The sequence below is a fragment of the Grampus griseus genome (assembly GCF_964374135.1).
Source record: "Grampus griseus genome assembly, chromosome: 5".
In the NCBI taxonomy this organism is placed as follows: Eukaryota; Metazoa; Chordata; class Mammalia; order Artiodactyla; family Delphinidae; genus Grampus; species Grampus griseus.
Window position 1 is genome coordinate 4922207 of NC_138998.1, and position 15731 is coordinate 4937937.

Genomic DNA, 15731 nt, shown 5'->3' on the forward strand with positions numbered 1-15731 from the left:
GTCTCAGACTCACGAGGCTAATGGACCCTTTTAATGACTTAAGCCTCACTCTTATCTCCCACTGAAATTTTAGTGCAGTGTTTTCAATAATTGTTCATCTGCACTTACTGCACAGTAATTTAAGAGTTTGCTGTTCAGTCACCGTGGATACGTTTGTTACTTATTCTGTCGATCTCGCTTTCATTACTTGGAGTTAAGAATCAGGTTCACACGGGAGAAAGAAGAGAGGAGAAATCCCAGCAAGCAACCTGATTGGGATTTACTGTAAAAGCAAGGGAAAATCATAAAGACTTGTGAAGTTACCCTCTCCACCCGCAGGAATATTTGACAGACTTAAAAATGGCGTGTGCCGAGGATGAAGAACCGTTAACAATTGATCCGGAAATAGAGAGTTCCCTGGTGGTCCAGTGGTTAGGACTCTGCGCTTTCACTGCTGAGGGCCCGGGTTCAATCCCGGGTTGGGGAACTAAGATCCCACATGTGGCAAAAAAAAAAAAAAAAAAAAAAAAAGTAGTATTATGATCCCCGGTTTGCAAATGAGACCTAGAGATAATAAATAAGAAAATAAATTAAAAAAAAATTGATCCGCAAATAACAGCAAGCAGCTGGGAGACTTCTCACTGGATGAAGGGAGCGGTCCTGGCTGGCTGTGAGTACAGCAGACCTGCCCCATGCCACCTGGTTACAGTTGGGTCAGGGGACAGTGCTGGCATGAAGGGCAGGTACATCCCAGCAGAAGGCTGTAACCAGGTACTGTCTCCAGTATGTCTGAATCATCTTCCCCTTCCATCTGGCTGCACACATTTCTCCACTGCTGGAGTGATGAATGGCTGCCCGTGGTCCTGCCAACCTCACAAACTGTCCACAGTTTGCCAGAGAGGTGTCATGTCACAGCCCTTTGCCATCAGGAGAGAAAATGGGAGCCTGATGGCACTGAGGAAATTCGATGTGCCCGAAAATCAACCAGATGGAGATTCTGGGGTACTTACAGCCAAGCAGGGGCGAGGGCTTGCTCCCTGAGAATCCTGCTGCAAAAAGAAAGGCTGCATCTTAAACAAATGAGTAGAACTTGAGACAAACAGTAGAGCTCCCTCTCAATGCTACTATTCATGGCATATTCATTAAACCTGGAGAAAAGGGCGAGCAAAATTTACAAAGTGCGAATGAGCCGTTCAAGTGCAGCGTGGTGCTAATTGTGAATCAGCTGTCTTCCTTAAAATGCCTTAGAAAAACCTGAAAAAGACTTAGCGCTGTGCATATCATAACAAGAAATACTTGATGGAGGAAGCTTTTAATACAACACTTAGAAAAAAAGATCTCGTAGGAAAATTCTAGACCAACAGCCTATTCCCCTGCCTATAATAGACACGTTTATACATTGTCATAGGAAGGACTTTGTTTTTCCGCTGGGATGTTTAGAACATTCTCCAGTCAGCGTTTACACTTTTGGTTGTGTTAGAAAAGCAGTTAGGCGGCAAGGCTACAAGGAAGGAAATGAGCAGAAAACAGCAGGCAGCAGAGAAAAACATTCCTCTTTGTGTGTGTGTTTTCAGTGGAAACATTTAACTCATCCTAATTAGCTGGTACTAGGTGATCTGTTATGGGGAATTAGGTCTACTTGAGTCCCTCAGGCACTCTGGACGTGTTTCTATTTCCCCGAGGTTGCCAGCGGGAGAGAATAATTCAGGAAGGAATTTGTTCGTCCAGGTTACCCTTTTTGAAGTTTGAAGTCATTACCATTGTGTGTTATTACAAATTAAGCTAAATGACATGCAATCAATTACTACATAACAGGGATGGCGGATGTGACAGGTGAATATTGTCAGAAAGCATCAGATGCAGGAAACTGAAATCTAAGAGAACCCTCTCAAGACATTTCTCTTTCAGATTCATAGGAATTTCTCATTTTCGGGAACCAAATTCCAAGGATGATCAAAATGTCAGGAACATGGATTCTTTAATTAGGACCCTTAAATTTTGAGCTAAGTTTTTCTTCTTTTTTAAAGGGCCTTCTTAGTTGCTGTAATTACATGGAAACGAGATGAGTTTATTTAAGGGACAAGTTCCAAAATTCATGAGATAATGACGACTTGCAAAGTTACCCTTTTGTGGGTGGCATAATTGTTCCAAAAAACAAGTGAAAAATTTAAATTAGTGTTTTCTGACTTCCACTGCAGAATATTTGGTCACAGCTGCTTTTGACTGAAATCTCCCTTGATAAGACCAGGTGTGTTGGCTAGAATATATGTGTGCGTGTGTGTGTGCGTGTGCGTGTTTGTGTGAGTGTAACACTGGATCCTAAAACAGTGCCTTGTTATATAAATACCCAAATTTTATTTCTCATTCACATCTTTTGTATATTCGTAAATCTTTTCACATCATTTGAAAGGTAAAACTTTAAGTATTGATTTTATCAACCATTCTATACCTTAGAGGTTTTTAAAGTCAAGTCATGAGGATAATTTTCAAGGCTTTTCCTGCTTAAGAAAGAGGGATGCTTGTATAAGCAGAAAACTATTTCGACTTTGACCTTGAGAAAGAGCTGTTTCCATCTGTATTACACTATGAAAAGCATGTCAAAAAACAACAAAGGTCATAGTCACTGCCCTCTCTGTCTCTCTTTAAAGAAGTCATTATATATCATTTCCCACAAAGATTAGTTTTGCAACAGAATTTCACACATGATTGGTGGCATTAAGAGAAAATACAGCATAAGAGGTGGCTAGAAATATCAAAGCTTAAAGTGGCTGAGATCACGCTTGAACCAAATTGCTAGGGTTGAAAATAGGAAGACGCTTTGCTCTGTTGTCCCGTTAAAATCGTTATAAAGCAGCTGGAAGTCAGCCTTCTTTGAATGTGAGCTCCAGGTTTGCACAGCCTTTAAAACTGAAGGCATTTCCGTGAATCCCTCTGGATTCTGACAACTGAAATGCATATGAACTTGTATCATAGCACTGAATGGGATGAACTGAACCCCTTCTTCTTCTTTATGTTTTTTTTTTTTTTTCTGCCCACTTGCAGTAATCGCTTTTCTGTAAGTAGGGAGGAGGGAGAAAAGTTACCTGGGCCAAGGTCAGAGGGGAAATGGGCAGCAGCAGCATTTGGTGCTCTGAGCAATGCTGTTTGCCCCAAAGTACAGCGGTGCCTGGTGGGAGTTGGGGACTGGGGGGCAGGGATGGGGCTAGGGGCTGAGAGTTCTTTCAATGCATGAGCATTGGTTAATCTCAGGTGTCCTTAGCACCCCGCTCAGCTCAGTGCCAGGCACATAGGCACTTACAAATAGGTGTTGAAACTGCAAGATGAAATGGGTGTTGGAGATCAGAGAGGAAGGGAATCCAGTTCCTCAGCGGATCCAGAATGCTGACGTTCCCTAGCAAAACTGGTGAATGTGAGTTGACAAGAGAAACACGCCTCTTTGCTCCTGGAAGAGTAGCTGCTTCTTTTTGTTTGTTTTCCAAGTGTCGAAGTCAGGACGCGCCCTTAGATATTAGATATTTAAATAAATGTAAGAAATTCCACAACCTTTTTTTCTGTTTCACTTTACTTCTTGCTTCCTAGAACTCTGCAGTGTAAAAGGAGAGGGACAAAGCTATAGAATATTAAGACTAATGTTGGAAAATGTCGGAAGGACACGTAAAATCGTAAGATGGGAGAATTGCACTTGGTTTCGATCCACCTGGTCACAACGTCAGTTCTCAGCTGCACTTGGCTTCTGTGCCTTTATCCCAGATGTTGGCATTTTCTGTGTCTTCACTCCAGATGTTGGCTTTCTCTGGCCATGAGGCTGGGATAGGCAGGAACCACCTTATGTACAAGTAGCCGGAAATGCTCAGCACGGCCACCAATCTCGAAAATTGCCATTTGTTAAGGCTGCGCAAAACTGCTGTTTGCAAGGCTTTTGTAAAGTTGTTCTTCACACGTACCTTTTTCATATTAATGCATTTTGCTGACGAAGGGAAGCAGTTGCGGCAGATTGCTCTGAGGATAAAAACGCAGTCATGAATGTAAACGTACTTTGATAAACATGATCCTTGTAGAGCAATTTGTATTTTTTAAAATGCATCTACATTATTATTTTTTATTCTCAAAATGACCCATTGTAGGAGGTAGACAAAATATAATTATTCCTCTTTTTAGACGAGGAATCTGAGCCTCAGATGGCTGAAACAACTTTCTCAAGGTCACACATCTAGTAAAAGTTAAGGCCAAGACTCCAATTCAGTGCTTTGAGGCTTATTTCAGTGCCCTTTACTCTTTATAGCAGAGCGTAGGGAGATATTTTTTATGAAAGGAAGATTCTTTGTAATAATAATGCTAGAAAGAATATTCTAGCTGATAGCTAAAGAAATAAATAAAAATGGTTGAGGTCTAAGACGGATGTGTGTTTTGACTTTGTGGAATCACAATTGATAACAGAAGTCTGAATCTAATCCATACTTTTATTATTCTGCCTTGTTTTTTCACATCAAATAATAATCAGAAAAAAATCTAATTAAAAGGCATGAATTGGGCTTCCCTGGTGGCGCAGTGGTTGAGAGTCCACCTGCCGATGCAGGAGACGCAGGTTCGTGCCCCGGTCCGGGAAGATCCCACGTGCCGCGGAGCGGCTGGGCCCGTGAGCCATGGCCGCTGAGCCTGCGCGTCCGGAGCCTGTGCTCCGCAACGGGAGAGGCCACAACAACAGCGAGAGGCCCGCGAACCCAAAAGTTTTTTCAAAGCATCGTTAGGTATTAAGGCTTGTATTAATTATGTGTTACATATACCTGCTATTTCACTATTTAACTCAATGCTTGTAAAAACAGTGCAAGTCATTTGTACTACAGACTTTGATATTTACAACATTATCTCCAGTATTTGTTCAAGAAGGGAGTCCCAGCCTGGTCTTTATTTCATGACCGATAAAGAAGTAAAAACAACCTAGTTAGAATCTCAGCCATTCCACTTATTGGCTCTGTATTCTTGGGCAAGTCACCTCACATTTTGATATCCAGGTTTTTCTGTGAAAGGAGAATAATGATAATGTGTTTTCCACAGTTGTCTTCTGAGGACTAAACTATACAAGGCATATACCACTGCCAAGCCCCAGGAAGTCCATGGTGAGCCATCAGTAAAATTTGATTCTTTCTTGATTTTTCCCTCTATATCCAACCCAGTATACAAATATGTAAAAATTTTTAAAAGTGATGATATCTTTTGGGGTCGAACCAGAAAACAGGAACCATGTCAGCTAATTCACAAAGAAGGACTTTAATGCAGGTCATTAGTTATGTGGGTGATGGAGGAGCTGAGATGCCCCATGAGGGGTGCAGAGGCAACCCAGAGATTAGCAATAGCAAGAAACTGGTAGTGTAAGATGGAGAGAGACGAGATGTGGTCCTGGAGGCCGGGACCCAGGGCCTCCTGGTAGGAGCTGGAATCGCGGCAGGCCTAAGACACTGAGGATGGAAGGATTCAGCCTCAGGCACAGAGGGAGATAGAGAAATACCCTGCCTTCTCCCTTGCGCCCACCCTCCAGTGCATAGCCTCTGCCTCTCATTGGTGGAATCCAGCCAGAGGGCACCAACAAGGCAGCTGGGCAGTGCAACCTGCACATGTCAGCACCTGGGCAGTCCAAAGTTTGAGAGACAGATCTCAGGGCAAATTGGCCACAGACCCGGAGGGAGATTTTACAACTGATATAAGTAGCACTTTATTTTTTTATTTTTTTTTTTGCGGTACGCGGGCCTCTCACCGTTGTGGCCTTTCCCGGTGCAGAGCACAGGCTCTGGACGCGCAGACTCAGCGGCCATGGCTCACGGGCCCAGCCGCTCCGCGGCATGTGGGATCTTCCCGGACCGGGGCACGAACCCGCGTCCCCTGCATCGGCAGGCGGACTCCCAACCACTGCACCACCAGGGAAGCCCTAAGTAGCACTTTAAATATTTCAGTTATCAGTGAGAGATTTTCTCGGGGGAGATGCAGGTAGGAGGGAAAGAAATATAGGTGAAGAGCTTTCAGGAACTCCTCACCAATCCTCCCCGGTCAAGTTCCCACTTTGTCACTTTCTGGTAGTGTGACATTGGACACGTTAGTGAATCTCTCTGTGTCAATTTTTCCCTTTATACGATGGGTTAAAGGGTCTCTCTGACAGAGAGATTCAATCAGAGGTTGAAACAAACTTCATAATCTGCAAAGCACCATAGGAATTGGCCTTGGTATGAGGATGTGAAAACCAAGTGCGTTAGAAAGAAGAGAGTGGATTTTGAAAACATGACCATTTGGAAATATATGTCCAGCGATGCAGCTTAGCATCCCCGTGGAGGTATCTGAGTGCACTGAGAAAGGGGGCATTTGGTTACCTCCTCAAATAGCCCCTGGTACTTTGGGATTAGATGTACCGCCCAGGCCACTTCTAATCTTTTATTTGTCATTATTCTATAATGAAGGGAAATGGCAGAAGCAGAGGCAGAATAGAGAAATGATCAGGGCAGGAGACCTCCATAAAGACTCCATGCCCCATATTCCTTCCTTCCCAAGACTCTAATGGGGACAGACACATTGAAAGCTGAGGGAGTTTATTAATAGTTGCTTGGGAAGGAAAGAGGGATTTGGTATCGATTTTTATCTATCCTTCTGTGTGTTGCTCGACTTTTAAACACTGATTTCTTTGTCTGACTGGCTGTGCTATTAAAAAAAACTTTCTGCCCTTCCTGTATGGAATTATTAGCATCTCTCTCAAAGCCTGCTTCTAAAGCCCTGCGACAGTTTATAATTTATGGTGCCCTTGTTGTGAGGCAACGCGGAGGTTACTGACAGGGAGTGATGCCCTCGCCATGCTCAATCCGGAAGCCACGTGATCACTGCCATGTGTTTCCATTAGCTGCCCCAGGAATGGCGGGCTGTAACTTACAGTTTTATGGGGATACTCAGGAGCCGTGTCCTAAGGAAGCTCTATCAGTTAAATGGTGCATTCAAGGTAGATTGCTCAGAATTTTTCTTTTTCCTTAAAAAAAACAGAGTGGTGTAAGATCCTGAATACTAACCTTCTGGTACATTAGTTTGTTTGGGGAACATTTATTTTTTTAATATCTTCATTGGAGTATAATTACTTTACAGTGGTGTGTTAGTTTCTGCTTTATAACAAAATGAATCAGCTATACATATACATATATCCCCATATCTCCTCCCTTTTGTGTCTCCCTCCCACCCTCCCTATCCCTCCCACCCTCTCTATCCCTCCCCTCTAGGTGGTCACAAAGCACTGAGCTGATCTCCCTGTGCTATGCGGCTGCTTCCCACTAGCTATCTATTTTACGCTTGGTAGTGTATATATGTCCATGCCACTCTCTCACTTCGTCCTACCTTATTACCCTTCCCCCTCCCCATGTCCTCAAGTCCATTCTCTACGTCTGTGTCTTTATTCCTGTCCTGCGGCTAGGTTCTTCATAACCATTTTTTTCCCTTATTTTTAGATTCCATATATATGTGTTAGCACACAGTATTTGTTTTTCTCTTTCTGACTTACTTCACTCTGTATGACAGACTCTAGGTCCATCCACCTCACTACAAATAACTCAATTTCATTTCTTTTTATTACTGAGTAATATTCCATTGTATATATGTGCCACATCTTTTTATCCATTCATCTGTCGATGGACACTTAGGTTGCTTCCGTGTCCTGTACTGTAAATAGAGCTGCAATGAACATTGTGGTACATGACTCTTTTTTGTATGTGTGTGTGTGTGTGTGCGCGATACACGGGCCTCTCACATTTGTGGCCTCTCCCGTTGCGGAGCACAGGCTCCAGACACGCAGGCTCAGCGGCCATGGCTCATGCGGCCATGGGCCCAGCTGCTCTGTGGCATGTGGAATCTTCCCGGACCGGGGCATGAACCCGTGTCCCCTGCATTGGCAGGGGGATTCTCATCCACTGTGCCACCAGGGAAGGCCCACACGACTCTTTCTGAATTACGGTTTTCTCAGGGTCTATGCCCAGTAGTGGGATTGCTGAGTTGTATGGAAGTTCTGTTTTTAGTTTTTTAAGGAACCTCCATACTGTTCTCCATAGTGGCTGTATCAATTTACATTCCCACCAACAATGCAAGAGGGTTCCCTTTTCTCCACACACCCTCTCCAGCATTTATTGTGTGTAGATTTTTTTTTTGTGTGTGTGGTATGCGGGCCTCTCACTGTTGTGGCCTCTCCTGTTGCGGAGCACAGGCTCAGCGGCCATGGCTCACGGGCCCAGCCGCTCCGCAGCATGTGGAATCTTCCTGGACCGGGGCACGAACGCGTGTCCCCTGCATTGGCAGGCGGACTCTCAACCACTGCGCCACCAGGGAAGCCCTGTTTGTAGATTTTTTGATGATGGCCATTCTGACTGGTGTGAGGTGATACCTCATTGTAGTTTTGATTTGCATTTCTCTAATGATTAGTGATGTTGAGCATCCTTTCATGGGTTTGTTGGCCATCTGTATATCTTCTTTGGAGAAATGTCTATTTAGGTCTTCTGCCCATTTTTGGATTGGGTTGTTTGTTTTTTTGTTATTGAGCTGCCTGAGCTGCTTATAAATTTTGGAGATTAATCCTTTGGCAGTTGCTTCATTGGCAAATATTTTCTCCCATTCTGAGGGTTGTCTTTTGGTCTTGTTTATGGTTTCCCTTGCTGTGCAAAAGCTTTTAAGTTTCATTAGGTCCCATTTGTTTATTTTTGTTTTTCTTTCCTTTTCTCTAGGAGGTGGGTCAAAAGGTATCTTGCTGTGATTTATGTCATAGAGTGCTCTGCCTATGGTTTCCTCTAAGAGCTTTGTAGTGTCTGGCCTTACATTTAGGTCTCTAATCCATTTTGAGTTTATTTTTGTGTATGGTGTTAGGGAGTGTTCAAATTTCCTTCTTTTACATGTAGCTGTCCAGTTTTCCCAGCACCACTTATTGAAGAGGCTGTCTTTTCTCCATTGTATATTCTTGCCTCCTTTATCAAAAATAAGGTGACCATATGTGCATGGGTTTATCTCTGGGCTTTCTATCCTGTTCCATTGATCTATCTTTCTGTTTTTGTGCCAGTACCATACTGTCTTGATTACTGTAGCTTTGTAGTATAGTTTGAAGTCAGGGAGCCTGATTCCTCCAGCTCCATTTTTCTTTCTCAAATTGCTTTGGCTATTTGGGGTCTTTTGTGTTTCCATACAAATTGTGATATTTTTTGTTCTAGTTCTGTGAAAAATGCTATTTGTAGTTTGATAGAGATTGCATTGAATCTGTAGATTGCTTTGGGTAGTAGAGTCATTTTCACAATATTGATCCTTCCAATCCAAGAACATGGTATATCTCTCCATCTATTTGTATTGTGTTTAATTTCTTTCATCAATGTCTTATAGTTTTCTGCATACAGGTCTTTTGTCTCCTTAGGTAAGTTTATTCCTAGGTATTTTATTCTTTTTGTTGCAGTGGTAAATGAGAGTGTTTCCTTAATTTCTCTTTCAGATTTTTCTTCATTAGTGTATAGGAATGCAAGAGATTTCTCTGAATTAATTTTGTATCCTGCTACTTTACCAAATTCATTGATTAGCTCTAGTAGTTGGCAGTGTTGCCTGCTTTTTCCTAACTTTAGAAGGCTTAATAGGGGAGTTCCCTGGTGATCCAGTGGTTAGCATTCCAGGCTTTCACTGCCAAGGACTGGGTTCAATCCCTGGGCAGGGAACTGAGATCCCACAAGCTGTGTGGCATGGCCAAAATAAGTGAAATAAAATGAAATCAAACGCTTAATAATAAGAACATCACTGTGAGAGGCCCAAGCCATGGACTTTACAGACCTCTTGGTTTCCTTAGAGAATTCGTCAGCTCCCATTTGTGGAGAGCAGAGCTGGTGCTGACAGGCAATGCGGCACCACTGACTGAAGAGCAGAATTTAGCAGAGCCGGGATGTCTGTCTTTGTCCCAGATGCTGGCATGAGTAACTTCATCAGCCCCTCACCATCATCCCTAAGAGGAAGGCCAGTGGGTCTAAATCCTGGCTGCACAAAGGAATCCCCTGGAGAACTCTGAAATGATGCTACCATCAAGGGCCAGGGCACTCTGATTAAATCCACTTCTCTGAGCTGGAGCCCAGGCATCTGCATTTCTTTTAAAACGCCTCAGTTGATTCTGAAGGACAGCCAGCTTGAGAACCACCGGGACGGGTGACTTGAACCCACTTTACTGAGTGCACCCTGTGACCCAGGAGTCCCCACTTGCTGGGTCACTCAGGCAGTGGGTCAGGACTCCAACCCAGGTCAGTCTGAGCCCAAAGCTTATGTTCTTTCGTCTCAACACACTGCTTACCTTGAGGGAAATCAGTCCATGGCATGAAGTCTGGACCTGATTGCAAGCTGCTTTGTGCTGCCCCGCCCACTCCCTGCCTCAGTTTATAGACTGGAAGTCCCTAGGGAGGAGCCCTCCTCCCCTGTCCTTGGGACCCTTTATAGAGCTGGCACCCAAAAGAGATTCATGCCGTGCAAGTTGATTTAGGATCACAGTGGGATGGTTCTGGAAAGGATTTTAGAACTGTGCTTCTCAAAATTTAATGTTCATACAAATCCCCAGAGGATCGTATTAGAACACAGGTCTTGGTTCAGTAGGTCTGGGGTGTGGCCTGGGATTCTGCCTTTCAATGAGCTCCCAGGAGATGTCTGTGCTGCTGGCCCACTGAACACACTTTAAGTAGGGAATCTTTAGCGATCATTTAGCTGACCTGCGGCTTTCTGCTGACATGGAAAATCTGGTCTAAGTCTCCAACCTCTGTTCCTCTGTTTCTGTTGTACAAGATACTGAATGGTCCACAGTTAGAGTTCAACTTAGGGTGACCAACCATCTCACTTCTGCCTGAGACTGAGGGGTTCCCCAGGACGTGGGACTTTGGGTGCTGAAATGAAGTCTCGTGAGGACGGGGATGAATTGTTCACCCTAGTTCCAGTAGCTCAAGTTCGAATCCTAGCTTCAGTGCTCAAGACCCAGCTCCCCACAGGGAACTCAGGCAAGTGACTTGCTTTCTTTGAGCCTCCATTTCCCTATCTGTGAAATAAGAATGATAAATGAAACTTCCTAGAATACTTATAAGGATTGACTTAGATGGTGTACGCAGAGCACTGGGCCTGCTGTTACTATATTCATCCTGACAAAACATTGACCTGACTCAGCACTCCCCTCCATCACTGAAAAGAAGAAACACCCCAAAGATCAAGTGTAAGTGGTCACGGATCATCTTTACTGCACCATCTCTGTACAGAGAGGGCAGCTTGTAAATTACCTCCTGCCCACAGATATGATGGACAAGCCGGGGTGAAGTCATTCGTCATTCAGCGTGCAGTTTGCCTACCCCGAATGTCAATACTAATGATTTTTGCTTGTTGTTTAGGGGAAGAGAGGCCTGGCTAAGGCTTGGCCACCTTGGGACACTGTGAGCTGGCCCCTTGTGTTCTGTTGACCTTGTTTATCCATTAGTGTTTCTCTGAGCGTTGTAACAGCTTATGAGGGCGGCCGCAGCTAATGATTGTTTTTCCATCTCCTGAGCCATCCTTGTCTTAACAATAGATAACCTTAAAACAACAGGCACACAAACAGACAAGGCAGCTTCCACTGAAATGCCCGTGCTCCGTTGGCCTCGTCTTGGGTGAAAGTGGCTGGCTTTGCCCGTCCTTACCTGGGAAAGCCGATTCACTCACCTGTCAAACGCCAGCCGCTTATCAGAGCACTTAGTCTGCCAAATATGTGACGATTATGTGAGAAGCAAAGTGCACTTTTGTGTTTCTACGAGGACTAGTAAGTAGGGCTGCTCCAAGCAGCAGATTATTCCACAGTAGTGGTTACCTGGCCTGAACCACTGCCTACTAGCATTTTAGACAAGAAAACAAATGAACAACAAAGCAGAGGCTACTCTTGCTTTCCTCGAGCATAAAATGTGACTGCAGGAAGGTTCCAACATGGTTGCACTTTTACTTATGAGCATCTTAAAGGCAAATTGGGAGATTTTTTTGTCTCTGGTCCCATCTCTGCTTGCTGTCGTCAGAGCTGCTGCCATTCTAACGTATGCTCTTTGACGTATGGAGTCAAAGACTCCATTTCACAGACAGGAAAATAGAGGCCAAGTGCTTGGTGAATGCACGTATCTGGCGCTAGTGACGAGGCTTTGACCACAACTTACAAGCCAAGCCTCGATTTAGTGGCGTGAATTTGCAAAAATGGCCCCGAGCCTCAGCTTCCAAATCAGTAAATTGAGACAGTGATAACTCATCAGGCAGCCCTCTAACTACTAAAAATAGCTGAGGTTTATTACGTGCTTGGTCCCTGCCAACCACTGTTCTCAGGGTATGGCCTCCACCGCTCCTCCTAATGGCCTTGTTGGAAGAATGATCAGGGCCACTTTGCAGATGAGGAAACACGAGTACAGAGAGTGCAAGCAAAGAGGCAGCAGTAAGTGGCCGGGCTGGCTCAGACCCTGGCCACACTGTTTGGTGTGACCTTGAGTAAAACTCAGCCTCTGAAAGCCAGAGTCCGGGAGCACATCCTCTATATGCAGATAGATCATGGGTTTTTGAAGGAGGCAACAAACTAAAACGTGAACCAACACACAAGCGGAGAGCATCTCACCTTGTCTGCCAAGCAGCCACCTGCTGGTGGGGCCTGAGACTGAGAGCAGGGAAAGATTCCGGCTCCCTTCCAGAAAGGGTAGGAGATAGGAAGTCTTGTTCATGGAACACGCAATGCTCCAAAGTCAAGGCTTACACAGACTGCAGATGGCGTTGATAGTTGGCCTCCCTGTGCAGGAGCGGTGCCTGGGGGCATGGCCTCTGTGTGTACGTGTTCCTGACACAGTGGCGACTCTCTTCCAAATGGAACAGCAATTTCTTTCTCACTGGCTTCTTCCTGGGCACATACAATGTGCCAGGTGTGAGGTGATCTTTTCTTATCAGATAACAATCCAAACTTTTGGGGGGTTCCCTAGAACACCAGGAACTGAGGGAGACCATGACATCTTTCTATACCTTCAATAGAATATTTTTACTTTTTGAAAAGGTAATGATACATGTACAGTTTTTGAAAGAGAACATTGTAGAAAGGCAAATAGTGAAAACGAAATCTTCTATCCCCACCCTAGTGCACTCTGTTTTATTCGAGAGACTGCATTCTACAGAAGGGGAAGGGGGTGGATGAAGATGGTCCAGCTATAAGATCAATACATCCCAGGGGTGCCATGTGCGGTGTGGTGACTATAGCTAACAATACTGTATAGTATATTTGAGAGTTCTAGGAAAGTACATCTTAAAAGTTCTCATCACAAGAAAAGAATTACAACTGTGTGAGGTGATGGATTTTAACTAGAGTTATTGTAGTATTATTCTCAATATATATACACATCAAATCATTATGTTGTACACCTTCAACTTATACCATGTTATGTCAATTATATCTGAATAAAGCTGGAAAAATAAACTCTATGGGAGGGTATATGTTTACACCCCCCTCTTGTTTTTACATGGAATGGAAACATACCATGTCCCCTGTTTTTCATATTGCTTTATGCAGCATATATTGATGTTTCTCTTTTTTTTTAATTTTATGGCTACACCATTTTCTAATTCAGGAACATACTGTGATTTATTTTACTGGCCCTTTTAAAAGAAAAATAAGTTATTTTCATTCTTTCACTAATAAAACAATGAATATCATTGTGCATACATAGTTCTTTTTTTTTTTTTTTTTTGCGGTACGCGGGCCTCTCACTGTTGTAGCCTCTCCCGTTGCGGAGCACAGGCTCCGGACGCGCAGGCCCAGCGGCCATGGCTCACGGGACCAGCCGCTCCGCGGCATGTGGGATCTTCCCGGACCGGGGCACGAACCCGCGCCCCCTGCATTGGCAGGCAGACTCTCAACCACTGCGCCGCCAGGGAAGCCCGACATACATAATTCTTTGTGTACATGTTCACATATATCCATAGAGTAAATTTACAGAAGTGGAATTTAGGGGGAAGGCATATTTAATTCTCATGCGTATTGCCAAAGTGTCCCATGGAAATTTTTTATTGATCAATGTCTACATATATTTCTTTCATTAAAGAGTAGAGTGGGTGCTTTCAAACTGGTAACCTCTTTATGTGAAAACTGCCTTGCAGACTTCTCAGAGCATGAATTCTCAAAGTGGAACAAAATGAGTGACTTCCTGCTTTTTCGTCCTTGCAATCCCCTCTCCAATCTGTTTCTCCACTTACTTCCTTTGTGCTACTTCCATGTGGATATTGGTTTCAATATTCAAACAATCAATAATGCCGTAAAATCGAGAGATACCCTGTGCTTTCAAATGGGGATGAAGGCAACAGAAAGAATGCATCTTGTAAGTGGGGCTGTGCTATCTCGCCTCAAAACTAGAATGCTGATCCTTGAAAGAGCTCTAATTCAGTTAGATCTAGAGCCAGCTATGGTTGGAAGTTTCATTTTCCTTGGAGTCCATAGCCATTAAAAGGTGAAAGCACATTTGCCTAATTCTGTATTTCAGTGATTTTTTTTTCTTCTATTCCTGACTCCATATTCTTCTTCTTCTTTTTTCATCATTGCCATTTAGAAAACATTAGGCCTAGAAATCATCTGGAATGTCTATAGTGTGTGTCTATGGTAAAAATGCCATATTTATTGAAGACCCGAAATCTCCCAAGAGTAATGATGATCACCGTTTATTGAGCTCTTGAGCTCTTTACAAACATCGATTCATTTACTCCCTAAAGGAATGATCATGTTTTGATGGACTAGATGTCATTCTCTCTACTTTACAAAAGAGGAAAGATGCCCTTAAAGGTTAAATTTCTTGCCCAAGACTAAATAGATTGAAAATGGCAGGCATGGGAATCAAATCCAAGACCTTCTGACTGGACATCTTGTGTGCCAAATGTTGACACCACCCTTTGGTATTTTCTTCCCAGCACATTACTCCTGGGCTACTTCTGTAGAATCTTGGTAGGAGGGGACATTTCTATAAAGTGGAGGTTATCACTTCCCTGGTCCGTGCTGTTGAATAGTCTTAAGGACAATCGCAGCCACCCTTGATAAAATATAAATAGTACTAACAGCCCTACCCTAAAGGAAGGGAGACGGAACAGTCCTCTTTTCCCTCTTCTGTTGGAGATGGTCTCCTATGTTACCTGCTGTCTCTTTGCACCATCCTAGCAGTCCCCAGTGCTGTCAAAGCAACAGAATTAAGTGAAGGAAATCAGTAAATCATTGCACTTTATGACATGCTAATAAAGAGTACTGGGTAGAACTCACTCCCTCATGTCCTAAGTTACATTTCCCTCTGTTCCTTGAGCATCTAAACTTCTCTCCCATCCTAGAGATCATATAAGCCTTGTGTACCAGGCATTAGAAGAACCTCCTATCTGGATGGCATCTTGCGATCTTGCCTGACACCTGGCATCTTTATATTTATAGGTAGAAAATGGGAAGTTAATGTGTTTAATTGTTTAACCCAAATAGAGTCAGTAGTGAGTGGTGGAGCTGGGCTGCCTAGAATCCAGGTCTGCTGACTCTTTCCCAGGACCTTTTGTCCTCCTCAGGGTGTCACGGGAATTGGTTATTGTCTCATTCTTTCTTCACAATGAAAGTATAAAATGAATGTTCTTCTCATTTTGTAGATGAGGAAACTGACATTGTTACTTGGCTGATGTTATACCCAAAGTGTGGGGGCCGGGGGTGAATGCAAGCTCACAGCTTTCTACTCCTGAGTCAG

General features: G+C 43.8%; 1 protein-coding gene across 1 annotated transcript in view; it reads left to right on the forward strand.

Moving 5' to 3' along the window:
- Positions 1–15731, forward strand: part of ZNF385D (zinc finger protein 385D) — a 335124-nt gene that overhangs the window by 2801 nt on the left and 316592 nt on the right. The gene's annotated exons all lie outside the window — the stretch shown is intronic.